The sequence below is a fragment of the Vicugna pacos genome, chromosome 17 (assembly GCF_048564905.1).
Source record: "Vicugna pacos chromosome 17, VicPac4, whole genome shotgun sequence".
Classification (NCBI taxonomy): domain Eukaryota; kingdom Metazoa; phylum Chordata; class Mammalia; order Artiodactyla; family Camelidae; genus Vicugna; species Vicugna pacos.
Window position 1 is genome coordinate 46277900 of NC_133003.1, and position 14255 is coordinate 46292154.

The 14255-nt window shown below is 42.0% G+C and overlaps 1 non-coding gene across 1 annotated transcript; it reads left to right on the forward strand.

Moving 5' to 3' along the window:
* Positions 1-8706: 8706 nt before the first annotated feature.
* Positions 8707-8776, forward strand: TRNAI-AAU (transfer RNA isoleucine (anticodon AAU)). Its single transcript has one exon. It is a non-coding gene; the product is annotated as a tRNA-Ile (tRNA).
* The last annotated feature ends 5479 nt before the right edge of the window (positions 8777-14255 follow it).

Genomic DNA, 14255 nt, shown 5'->3' on the forward strand with positions numbered 1-14255 from the left:
GTGTGTGTGTGCTGACACCTGACAAAAAGCAATGCGTTCATATCTCTGGCATCTTTCAGTCAGGTGTGCTATTGTGACTCAAATTCAATCCAAATAATATTCTTTTTTTAGTGTCTATAGTGACATCAGCATTGGCCACAGGAAGCCAAGCAGGCTGCATTTTATTAGGAAATACATCTTTGTCAGTAATGGAACTATGCATTTTGTTGTTTGATGCCTCCCAAATCTGAAATTACACGCGCCAGGTGCTTGCCTACAGAGTGTAACACATCCTGTGTTGTGTTGTGGGGAAATGAGAAGATACAGGTGGGTCTAACGACCTTGAGAGTGAAGTATACAGGAAAGCAGAGAACGCTGAGGGATTTCTCGCCCTCGGAGGCCCAGCTGTTTGATAGCAGATGCCATGAGATGGATCATGGTGCTGCGGGAAAGTGAACCAGTGGACGAGAGTCTCCTGTGAGGTCATCCCATCCTCCCTTCATCCCCCACCCCCGCCATTTCTGATCATAAATTGGCAATTAACGATTGGTACCCTGTTACTATTTTTTTCTTAAGTTTTCAGAGACTGGAATCAAAGACATGAAGATAATCTGGTGTCATGTATTTAGACCAAAATAGCGAGGGATTTTTTTTTTCCCTATAATTACCCTGAAATCCTATTTTCTGTGCGTTAAGCCCTTTGATTCTTATGAGAAATGCGTTTCTTGATCCTGTTCGAACAAACAAAAGCCAACAGGATCCCTCTTGTTTCTTCCTTCTGAGTTGTCACTGAGAAGCTGTAGGGGGAGTGGTTTCCTCCTAGACTTTGCTCGGGTTCAAATCCTGCCTCCTTGACTTAGTAGCTGTGCAGCTTTGTTCAAGTCACTTGATCTCTCTGTGCCTCTGTTGCTCCTTTTTAAATTGGGGGGAATAATAATACGTGCTTCACGGTGGTGGTGTGAGACCTAATGCATTAGTATAAGTCAAATGCCTAGAACTTCATGACACACATCGTTGTTAAATCAGGGTGGGGTTAGACGTAAAAATAAGACCATCGGCTTTCTCTTACCCAGGGTAAACTAACAGCCGTGCTTGCCCTTCTTTGTAAAGTATCTTACAAAATTTCAAGTTTTAGGAAATAAGACAAAAAGGAAAGTAAGTAAATATGCCAAAAGAGCACTATTTATAGACTTCCTTCGAATAGAAGATGTATTGGTTTAATTCGCGCCCTCCCAAAGAGAGGCTTGCAATGGTCTCTTTTCCTCGCGCAGGCTTTGCGGAGCATTGTCTAGTTTTGAGGCTCAGAGGAAATATGAGCCTTATTCCTGCTCCTAGTCAGCATATTCTGTGATTATATATTAGTAATTTATCCTGGAGCAAAAATAACTGTCTTGGGATAATCTATTGCTGCTTTACCACCTGGTGCTTTTCTGTCTCCCTTTCACTCCATGATTTTGGTCTATGATTTTTAGTGGCTGATTTAGGGACATAGTGTTAGAATTCATGTTCCCCCAGATCTGTCCAGTCACTAAAGAGGTATGTAATAAAAGTGATCTTGTTTCATGGATAAACAAAATAGGTGAGAAAAATACGTGTAAACATTTGCATTAAATTTCAGCTTCCTTATTTGCTCATTACTTCTTTCTTGACCGTGAGAAGGTACCTTTGATAATTCTCATGAAACCATTACCTCTAAAATCTTGGCACATTCACCTCTCTTGGTTTCTGAGATGGCTAAGTTTTCTCTTCTGTGGAGAACCAAGGCATTCATTGACTAGATAAGCAGGAAGGCAGAACTCTTGGAGGCAGGCCGTGGTGAGCCCTGTCCTGCGGCTTGGGGTGGCAGAGCGCGTACAAAGGATGACGATGCTGAGGATGAACACAGGCACAAAACACCTCGGGTGTTCCCTGGTTCCTTGAGATAAAGTCCTGAGTTTTGTCACACTAAAATTTGATCCGTGTGAATCTGACGTACAACTCTGCAATAGCCAGAGAACAAGGATCTCGGGCCTGAAGGGGTTTTAGCATGGCTAACTGAGCTCTGGTTAATTTCCTTGTAGATTTAATTCTAACCCCTTGTTGCACCCATGTGGCCTCCATCTTTTTCTCCAACACAGTGATCCTCAGCCTTGGGAGATTTTGCCCCTTTTGACGATGTCTGAAAACATTTGGGTTGTCATAACTTCTGGAGAGGAGGGTACTACTACTCTAGTGGGTAGAGACCAGGGATGCTGCAAAACATCCTGCAGTACGCATCACAACATCCAATAACAAAGCTTATTTACTCATGTCAAGGTTAAGAAACTCTGCCTAATGTGATGAAATGTTTCCTGCTCCTGGGCCTTCATGCTGGGTATTTCCTTTGCCTGAACCATTCTTCCTCCATGCCTCCTCCTGCCTGGCTCCTGGTGGGCTGCAGATTTCAACTGGAACCTCATCTCCCCGGAGGGTCTTCTTTGATAGCTCCACTTAGTATAGACCTGCCCCTTCCACCTTCAGTTACTTTATCAACAGCCTCCTTTTAATTTTGTTTATAGCACTTAGCCCTGGGGATTATGAGTTGCTCAGTAAAGATTTTCACTTTTGTAAATCATACATTTTGCTTTTCACAAAGCAAAGAATTTACATATGCATTGGAATTTTTGACATGGCTTCTGCTCATTGCCTTTTCTGTGCAGAAAAGCTTTCAAGCCCCAGTGAAACCCTTTTCACTTGTTGAAATATGCAAAATCACCGTGCGGCGGTCATTAGTATTATTTATTTTGGCTTTCACCTAATTAAATTTGTGCCAGGAATGAGGAAAGGGCTTTATCATACACAGGAGAAGCAAGTTTCTCACACCTGACTTCCATCACTCTGAGTAACTACTTCATTAAAACGTAGGCAAGCCTAGTGACAGATCATTAATTTTCATGGATATAATCTGGGAAGCCAAATGTTGGTAGAAGGGGAGTCTGGCAAGAAAGGCATAAATGTATTAGCACTTATTAAAAATAAGCTGTAAGTCTGTTTGCCTGCTGCTTCTGTCATGTTTTGAATTAATCGCTTCAATGTAACCACCATAAAATATATGTATCACAATGTGTCAAGAAAGGAAAGGTAGATTGTGTCTTCATCCTCTAACAGTCTGAGTCTCTTATGTTCTTAAATTTACCTTTTTTTTTCTTTTGAGGCTAATGGAAGGAAATAAAATGGAATGAGAGCCAGGAACATTTGTACTGTTTCTTGCTTTAATTTGCCTCTGTGCTGTTTTGATTTTTGCTGTTTGGAATAGGAGGAAAGTGAAGGCAGTAGGTCTCTGAAAGACTGTTCTGTGTATGGTGAACAAAATACACTATCTTTACACCCATATCTGTCTGATAATTTTTAAATATAACTGTCTCAATACTTCAGTGGGAGTCTTAAATCAGAAAAAAAAAGTAGAATTATTGAAAACTCTGCATTTCCCCAAACTTACCAGTTTTGAGGGAAGGCTCTTGCTGTCTCTGAAATTTTCTGTTCTTTGTGAGGAACTGAAATCTGAGGATGATTGCATCAAGTTAGATAATCTTGTAAACTGTAGAGTACTTCACTTACATTAGCTCAAAGAGAAAGGAACCACCCCTTCTTCAAGGCCAAAGTCTTTTCTTCTGTCCCCTTTCCTCTCTGAGACTGGTATTTGCCAGTGAGGGATCCGGACTTTGTTCCTAAGACCTTGTTTTGTGACCTGCTTGCAGTCTGGATATTGAAGTAAGATTAGGATCAGGATGCATGCTCATTTAAAATCAATACAGTGGAAAGATGACAGCTTTTAGCATCAAAACTACATCCAGATATGGGCTGACACTTACCAGCCTTGTTGGGCAACATACTTTGATTCTTTAAGCATCAGTTTTTTTCATCTGGAAAAAAAAGGGGAACATCAATTAAATGAGAGTTTATGTAATATATTAGCACATAGAAGATGTTCAGAAAACAGTGGTTTCTTCAGCAATAATTATATTAGATTTCGAGGTTTGTGGAGAAACTCACTTGCCGTTAGTTTTTGTTTTGTTTTGAATTGAGTTATGAAAATTGTCATTGTTATGTTTATGGTTATTTGAGAGATGCTTTTTGGTCATTCCTGGAGTATTTTTTTTAATGCTTTTTTGATATTTTCCTAAATACTGCAATCTGGGTATCCTAAGTTTGCCTTATACACTCCTGGATTACATCTCTCTTTGAGGGTAAGGACATTTTCTACACTCCATGTGGAAATAAGTGGCCTAGATATTTAAAATTAGAACTATTCTTTCAAAACTCTGGGGTGTATGGTGGCTTTAGATAAATGTACGTAGCAAAAATTGTATTAGTTTTTGTTTGCGTTTTTAATCATAGGAATACCAGTTCTTACTGCTCTCTCTGTACACATTTGCGTAGTAAATAGAAGAAGTAACCCCCAGAACCAGAGATGATGGCTTCCTGTGTGACCTTTACATCTCAAACAATTATGTCATAGTAAAGAAGGATGGAAACTGGGCAACAGAAAGTGAGGTCATAAAAATTAGGAGGACTCACAGTTAGAATACTTGGCAGTCGAAAAATGTAGATTCAAATGTTGACCCTCTGGCTTAATAGCTGAATGAACTTGGGCAAGTTACTTGACCTATTTGAGTCCTGGCTTCTTTATCTGTAAGATAGCGATCATGGTCTTTGCTTTCTCTAGAAGTACAGTAAGTATCAGTGGGGTCTTTGTGAGGTTTTAATAAGAAGGTAAGAAAAGCACTCAGCATAGTATACATAGGCAGCCAGTGTTGTTAATAACAATTATTTTTGGACTGATGAAAATTTGCGCTCATGAGAGCTGTTTGGGGTAGAAATGTACTTCAGTCACATCCTCATTTCCTCCACTTCCCCCTGAGGCCACTAACGTGAATTTCCCTTAAGGAGGAGGACTTGCATGAGTAACTCCTGGGAGCACATCTGAGAACTGCCCGTGAGATGTGTCAGTTTGGTGGTGGGAAGCACTGAGATCATCCCACATCAGCTAAACCGTTTAGCTTTCGAACTAAAGAGCCTGCGTCCTTGAGAGTGAAGTTCCACCAGTATGCTAATTTTACATTTTTTATTGGCTACAGTTCATGACCATCCCGCTGAAATATGATGTTGATCTGAAAATACTTCATGCCAACAGTGTGGTGCTGAGCAACGAGCTAACACAGGGAGATAACATTTTATAACGAGCAGGGTAACTTTGTCAGGCGGCATTCAATCAGAGGTAATGGCAGTGTGACTTCAGCCCTCTAAACATGGTGTTAGCCCGTATTTCAGGCGGAAAAAAAATCATCTTAGAGTTAACAATAATCTCCTTCACTTTCATTTTTCTCCAGTCACCCTAGAGATAGGATGCAAACCCAGGCCACCAAACCCAGGCCCTGTAAAAGACTTTCCTCACTCAGTGCATCTCTTCATCCTCCAGTCTGCTGGCAGCTTTCCTCCAGCAGTGTCTCCTCCTCCGTGTGAGCATCGAATCTTTGCTTTTCTTCCCAACACCCCCTGTAGGAGCAGGGTGGGACCTGCTTCTGCACACAGCACTGGCCAATGGGAAACATCCCGTTACAGTCCCCTCATCGTATTCACTTCAACGGATGTTTTAAACGGAGCATTTCCTCTTCCAGGCGCTGGGGCAAGGACTCAGAAGCCAGTGAGACCACTCCTGTTCTAATGGGCGATCAGTAATAGATGGTTCCCAAGGCATCATGGTCGCACCCCTTGTATTTACTTCCTAGAGTTGCTGTAACTAAGTACCACAAACTGTGTGGCTTAAAAAAAATATGAATTTATTGTCTGTCGATTCTGGAGGCTGGAGGTCTGGCATGGAGGTGTCTACTGGGCCTCTGAAGGCACCAGGGAAGGGTCTGCTCTGGACCTCTCTGCTACCTTCTGGTGGTTCCTTGGCCTGTGATAATGTAATTCCTACTTTCTGGTAGAATCTTCCCTGTGTGTGTGCCTGTCTCTGTGTCCAAATTCCCCATCTTTTAAGAAGGACACCCATCATGAGGGCCCACCCTCATGACTCCCCTTAAACTCGGTAATCTCTGTAAAGATCCTGTATCCAAAATAAGGTCACCTTCGGAGGTGATGGGACTAGGACTCCAGTGTGTCTTTTCCGGGGAAGCACGATTCAGTCCCTGACACGGTGGTGCCTTACAGGCGTTGCTAACCCATTGTATAATTCTGTCTTCCTACCTGGTGCTCTCAGAACGCTTCCATGCCGTTGGTAGGTATGTCATGTCTGGTCAGAGGAAAGGTTTCCTGTCTTGGAATTACCTGTCCCTGAGGTTTAGCAGGGTGAGACCGAGTCACAGCTCCCGTCCTGTGCTGTGTCCTCCCATGCGTGGAAAGGAGCTGGTTAGCAGACGTGAATTCACCTCTGTTCGCTGTATAAATAAATGGTTTCCTTTCACTAAGCCTCAGTCTCCATTGTCGAAAAAGTGGGTATTAAGAAAATTTGTGTATGGATTAGTTGAAATACCCCATGTGAAAGTAGAGGCATTGGACAGGCAATCTCGTAATAAAAATCTTCCTCCTTCTATATTCAAAAATTACTCTTTTTTAGGGAAGGGAGGTGAACTCTGGAAATGAAGGATCTCTCATCCTTCCTCTACAACAGGGAAATCAAGAACCACAGGCTGGTAGGTAACTTGCCCAGAAAAGAAAGATCTAGACCCCTTCTCTGCTGTAGTTCTGTGGTTGAATATCTTGAGAGAGATAATCCTTTTATTTTTGTTTTGCCAGTGGATAGAGCACAATTCTAAGTAGTTAAAGTAGGAGGATGATAAAAGAGGTTGTTAGAGGATTTGTTTATAAAAGCTTAGCTGTTTGATGAAATATGTGCATAGTGGTCCCCGAAACCCGCCTTTGGGTTTACTGTTGCTTTCACATGACAGTTTCTTTCCTTTCTTTCTTTTTTAAAAGTCTAATAGTAATTTTACTTCTGGCAGGATCCCTCTACCACCTTTTTCTCATTAACACTATTTATGTTTCATTCTTGACAGCTTAATGATTGCATATGAAATGTATACATTTTAAAAAGTTCACTCAGATGATCAGCATGTGTTATGAAAACAGTGATACTCTGATTATTGCTTTCCTCTCTAACGGATGCTCTGACTTGTTGGCTACTTTGGGTGGCATGAATTGGATGTGTTTGCTGACCTGTAAACACAGGAACACGCACACTCATTTGGACTATATTATTTTTTATGAATAAAAACGTTTTCTTGCTGCTAACCAGAGGCTCAATATAGTTGTGCCCTCAATTACAAAATTAGGCAAGTGATGTGTATTTTTAAATTCCTGAGCCACTAAGAAAGCTGTATATCATCAGCAGGAATCAGACATGCCTCCCTTGCTACCCTGACCCACAGAAGCCAATAAATACACCCCTTTCCCTCTCCTCATCTTCCCATCGAAAATGAGTCTTATGGCCAAATACAAATTGAACTCTTACTGAGTCTCCAGATGTGCTCTGACTGAAATCAAGGAAGAAAAAAAGAATTCTACCTCAGATCTTTATTTTTTTTAAGAGCTGCCTTTTGGAAAAATCGATGGCAGTTTGGAGGCAGAAAGCACAGCTGTGTGGCCAACTGTGTTGTTGACGGTGAATCTGAACGCTCCCTCAGGTTCCATCCGGGGCTGACATTTAACTTGACCTTCTCAGGACAAGAGGTTAATTTCTGAAGTATTAGAGTTATGAAGATTAATTTGTGAAGCTGCTTATAATTAAGATGCCTCTGGCTCTTGCATCTGGGCTGGAAACAGCAGACATTAATGATGATAATCCACTTTCTCCCCAGATAACTGAGGGCTGCAGTTTCCAGCTCCACCAATTCCTCTGTGGATTGTTCTCATTTTTCAGGCTCCTGGAGAAAAGATTGGTGACCTCTATAAACACACTCTTCCCTGTGTAAACACTCTTCCCTCTCACCTGAGAGGGAAAAGCCAACGAAAGACCTTACCGAAGTGTCTCATGAATTCATTCTTTACTCTTAAGTTCGCTGTAATAATTACAGCAAGAACTTCTGTGGAGCCAGGCTCTGTGCTAAGCGTGTGACATACATTTTTCACCTTAATCTTCCCAGCAACCATGGAGTAACCGTTTTATTCTCTCCATCCTGTGGGTGACCGGGAAGGTAAGATACCTTTTGCAGGATCACATGGTACGTTGGCAGAACTAGGACCTAAACAATGGGTTCCTTTGACTCTAACGTCTGCATTTTCAGCTCTTATGCTGGCCTATCTCCTGAAGAGGTTTGGAAGTAATGACAGTGCTCACTGTGTAACTGGTGCTGTTGTAAGTGATTTAATCTCATGCTAATCAGAATGTCTTTGTCATATCATCTCCCTTTTACTGTGTAGGGCAGTAAAGCTCTGGGAGATCGAGTTCCTCTATAAAAAATAGAACTTGATGTGGCATGGGGAGGCGAAATGTAACTGTACATTGTTTAACTCTTATGGAGAAGGTTCTAGAAAGGCCTTTCTCCACCCAGGCTACATGTCAGATACACCTGATGAGGCCCCAGTTACAGAGATTTTCAGTGAGTTGTATTGGGTTGAGACTTGGGTCTGCATTATTTTCTAACACTTTCCAGGTATTCTCATGGAAAGCTGGAGTTGAGATTCACTGTTCTAGGTAAGCAATTCAGCCATAAAAAAGAAATGGTCTCATAGGAAGAGAAAGATAAAAATGCTATGTACTGGGTGGTGGGAAATAGCTCAGTGGTAGAGCACATGCTTAATATGCATGAGGTCCTAGGTTCAATCCCCAGTAACTCCATTAAAAAAAAAAACACTGTGTACTTGTGGTTAACGGTTGCTGTTCTTCTAAGCAATGATGAGTCGTCTCAATCAATGCTCATTACTCATTCTTCTCTTAAAGAAAAAGCAAAACTGAAATTTAGAGTTATTTAGAAGGTGCTGGTGCTGGTTTAATTAGCCAACTTCCTAGAACCCGATTAATCAGGTCTAGTGCCTCTGACACATAGTTACAAGGTCCACCATTCCCATGACTTGTGATTTATTGCTTAGTTAGATCACAAGGGACCATGAAAAGCCCCAATTAAGAGCCTGTCATTTAAACTGGCCCCGGAGCCTGATTTTCAGTTCTTTGGACTTGCCTGGCCTCGCTGAATTCCGTCAGTTTCATCAGGGTCTGATGGCCTGAGAAGCATTTGTCTTGCTCCCTCTTCTTTTCTTCTCCTTTCCTTTCCCTTCCTCTCCTAATTCTTCCTCCAAGGGTGATTCATCTCAGAGCTTCAGCTGAAGGGGAAGGAGTTAGAAAATAGAATGAAATAAACAACAGATCCATTGAACGTCTTTGTTGTGCAAAATGCACCCACAATGCCACAAAGCTGGAGGAATACAGATCTTTTATCTTCATACTCATACAGCAGTTGCAGGTTTTACAATCGGAATTCTTGGATTTTCCATCTCAAGACACATGCTCTGTACTACTGAAGTCTCTTATCTGCTTGGCTTCTAAGATACAGGATGCTCTTAATAGATTTGTCATGTATGAAACATTCCCTATATATTTAATTTTAAGTGTTAACATTGCTACGTAAAGTGGCTTTATTTTAGCTTAACATTTCTGGCCATCGAATAAATATTAGCACTTCTGAAAACTCAGGGGTTTTAGAAAAAAAACAGAAACAAAAGGTTGAAGTTAAAAGTGCTGTACCGAGTTACACTGATGCGATTAAAGGGCAGGTAACATGTAATTTCCCTGAGTTTTTCATTTCTTAGGTTACACGTCTGTCATGGCTTGTGTGCTTCACTGTTGCTACTGAACACAAGTTGATGTGCCCAGCATACAGTGAGACCAAGCGAACCGACACCTGAGTTTGGAGCAGAAAAAGGTTTATTGCACGGCCAAGCAAGGAGAATGGTGACTTGGGCTCAGAAGCTCTCAATTCCTTGATGGTTTCTGGGGAGAAGTTTTTATAGGCAAAATTTGGGGTGAGGGCTGCAGGGTGTGTGACTTCCTTCTGATTGGTTGGGGGTGAGGTAAGGGGGCAGTGCTCTAGGAATCCCGTGCTCAGCCTGAAGTTACCATCCTCCACCTGGTGGGGGCCTTATTTCCTGCAGAAGAACTCAAAGATATTGTTACATATATTCCTTGAGGTGGAACCAGGGTCCTGCTTTAATCACTGCACTGTTGTTTCTTGACTGCTCCTTTTTTGTTCTGTGTGCCCTTACTTCTCTGATTAGCACCTGTTTGACTCTGCTCTTTGGAACTCAGGAAAGTCTGGGAGGCTGAAGCCTTTCTCCTACAAACAAGTAACAGGGGACATGGAAAGGCTGTGCACCCAGGAGGGCCCCACAGTTCAGTTTCACTGTGTCCACAGAAGGCACCATGTAGCATTGTGATCCAGAGAAACAGACTGATGACGTGCTTTTGAGGTACGTCTCTAAGAGTTACAGAAAACCAGGGACCGTGTAGGAGATCACGCAGAAACAGTGCAAAGGGCTGGTGACCAGAAGACTTGACTCTGGAACTTACTGTGGGTCGACTGGAAAAAATGCACAACCTAGAAGTTGAGAATTATGTTTTATTAGGCAGACTTTCTGAGGATTTCAAGCCCCGAAGGCAGCCTCTCAGATCTGAGGGACTGCTCCAAAGAGGTAAGGGAGGAACCAGGTATATAGGAGTTTTTGGAACAAAGACTGGGTAGTTGGAACAGCAAAGATTACTGTTAAAGAAAATTGGATATCTCAGGTTAATGAATTTACCACTTTCCTATCTATGGATGGAAAGATGCAAGAGTCTAGGCTTTGATATGCACTTTAGCTATTTGGGGCCAGTATCTTGTTCTTTCCCATCCTGAGTCCCCTCGGGGGGCACTACTGGGGCAGCAGGTGTCCTGCTGGTCTCCATCCTGAGTTCCCTCCAGCTCATGGTCAGGGATGGGGATGGTGGTGGTAGTGGCTGATGGCTTGATGGCCGTGTTTGCTGTTGTTGTCAGCAGTGTTTTTCATTCACATATCTGATATTGGACAGATGATCTAACTTCTCTACACCTCCATTTCTTAATCTATACAGTATTGGAGAAGAGGAAAGCAGTGGGTTGGGCGAAGTAAGTGGCATCAGCATCACCTGGGAATCTGTCAGAAATTTCACTTCTCAGGACCCGCCCCAGACCTTCTGGGGCTGGGGCCCTGTCATCTGTATTTGAACAAACTCACCAGGGGATTCTGATACACGCTGTCTTTTGAGAACCACTGAGCAAAGGCATATTTTTGTCCTATCTATAGGTAACATTCTAGATGGCTTTCATTGATTTTTCAAATAATTAGAAGCTGCTAAGTATTTCATGTATACAGAAAATACTGTATCTTTTATTTAGATGACTTGATACTGTTGCAGAAGCGAGAATGGTCATGTTCCAGGTCTTGGGCGAGTTCCTGGGATGGGCTGCCAAGTAAAGGTCCTTGGCTTCATGCGGGAAAGAATTCAAGAGGGAGCCAGAGTAAAGTGAAAGCAAGTTTATTTAGAGAGAGAGAGACGTGCCATAGAATACAGGCTGTCTCAGGTGAGAGCACCGGGGTTGTGGGGATGGTTAGTTTTTACGGGCTGGTTAATTTCATAGGCTAACAAGTGACAAGATTATTCCAACCGTTTTGGGGAAGAGGCAGGGATTTCCAGAAATTGGGCTTCTGCCTGCTTTCTGGCCTTGTGTGATGAGTCTCAGAACTGTCATGGGCCTGGCGGGTGTGTCATTTAGCATGCTAATGTATTATAATGAGCATATAATGAGGCTCAAGGTCTCCTGGAAATTGAATCTTCCGCCATCCTGGGGCTAGTAGGTTCCAACCACTTTATGTCGTATCCTCAACAGCTGGGCTATGTCATTCTTCTAATGGTTGTGTTGTGCCCTGCCCCCTTCCCTCCTGTCTCAATACCATTTTAAAGCTGGGTTATCATTGGACTGGATGAGTACATGCTAATAGGTATTCCCAGTTGATAAAATTCCACCTAAATGTGCTTAAGAATAGAATTCTAAAATGTCAGAAGGAACCTTCAAGTTACTTAGGCCAATTATCTCCAGCTGCCATTTTAGAGTTGAGGAAACTGAGGCCCAGAAGGCTCTATGACCTTGACATAATCTCATAGATGAGACGTAAGGCTTTGAAAGGCTTGAGCCATAGGCTAGGAACGATCATGCCATGTTACTATTTTGTAGTGGATAGACAGTACCAGAGAGCTACCGGAGCAGCTAAATTGATTTTACACCTGTGTGCACATGCAAACCAGCAATTAGGAAACAGTGTGTGGCCGATTTTGACGTGTATGAAATTATAGAACCAATTACTTTTTACAAGTCAACTCATGACAGTCATTTCAAACAAAGCCAACCATGGAATCTGTTCCTTAAGGACACGGTTGACAGAATGTCTGTGCATTTAAACCTCATTTCATTTTCTGGAGAGCAGATTTGGGAGGGTGAGCTGGAAGGGTAGACTGACGATGCTAATTTAAATTAAGGATTTATTGTTTTCGAGGTTGCTTCCTTGGGGGGAAAAAAAGTACCGTCAGTTAAATAATCAGTGCTCTCCAGTAAGCTGTGGGAGAAGGAATGCTGTTGTAGCTACTCAGAGATGTAAGTGCTTCTTACCCTTGTTATTTCCCCACTTCCCCTTACTGTTTATTATTTGTAGGATCTTGAGAAAATTACTGAGCCCTCTGGACCTCAGTAGACCTCTGTGTTCAACAAGCATATTCATACCTAGAATTTCTCAAAGTGGAGAGTAAGATCAAGTGATAACTTAAGAAACAAACAAACAAACAAAGAAGTTAAATGGAGAAATTTAGTTCCAGAAGACTCATCCAGAAGTCCCTATAAACATGACACTGCTTGTTGGGTAGAAAAATTACTGAACTAAGAGGCCTAGTTGCAAATCAGTCAGTTACTACCCATACAACCTTTGGACCCTCAGTGTTACAGGAAGAAAAAGGGTCTCACACATCGGTTAAAATTACCTGATTTATTACAGTAAAGTACCTGGGACAGCACCCAGCACACTTGCTGGGTCATGAGTACAATTAGTAAGAGGTAGACAGTCCCATCAGAAGGCTGCATGGAGACTTCCATCTGTGTCCATCAAAAGAGTATCGGTTCCAGGGCTTGCCTTCTTGGCAGAAATAAGTCCACAACTGGTGGAAACACCCAAAACGGTGGTTTTCGAATATTGGATGTCAGGCCAAATCGGACTGTGATTCATGAGAGAAGGCAGACCAACAAAGTGAACGCTGTGTACCACACCTTTCTTCCTAGAATCGCCTTCTCCACTGTGGCTCAGGAAGGAAGAACCCACAGAGCTCTCAATCTTGCCTAGTAGATGACGAGACAGAGATCAGAGCTCAGGGATGCTGAGACAGCTGGAATTTGAGGTGTGGCATGCTGGGCAGAAGCTAGCTGCACAGATGGAAAAAGAAAGCACATTCTACAGATACCTGCAGAAGACTCCTCTTAAATCTTTGAATGACAGTATGTATACATGTGGGGTGAAATCCCATGAGACTGGGCAAAGAAGAGCTGGCAGGGAAGGAGTGATTACAGGGGAGCTAAGGCCGAAAGTTCATGCCGAGCAGGAGGCTTTTGCATTCCCACCAGCTGGAGTGGAGAGACATCACTGAATAAACATAGACTTTAGTGGAGACGTCAGGATGCTAACACTTTCAGAGTGGAGGTAAATTGGCCCTCGAGTAAAGGCTACGATAGATGTTCCCTTAAAAGCTTATAAACAAGCCTTGAACACATCAGCCGGATTTACAGTAACTGCTAAACTGCCTGACAGAACAAAATCCTGTTCTCTTTCAGGAATTCAGTAAAAAATTCAGTAGGCAACAACATAAAATCCCTAATATCTGACACCCATCAAAAATAAACACATGAAGAAAGAAAATATGAGTAATATATAGGAAGAAAATCACTGAATCCCAAAAGTTCCAGGAGCAAGAGAGAAATGATAGAAATAGTGGATAAGGACTTAGAAACAGCTATTAGAAATGTGACTTCTAGGACTAAGGACAAGATTTAAAGGAAACTATGACATGTTGAGGAGAGAAAGAAAATGTGAAAACAAACCAAATGGAATTTCATTTAAGAATTTAAATGATAATAGGGTATTTTTTTCTTACCAAATAATAAATTAGACGTTTCTAACAAAAAATATCAAGAGTATCCCCAAACATTTGGAAATTAAACACACACTTCTAAATAACCTGTAGGTCAAAGAAGAATCAGAAAAGAAAA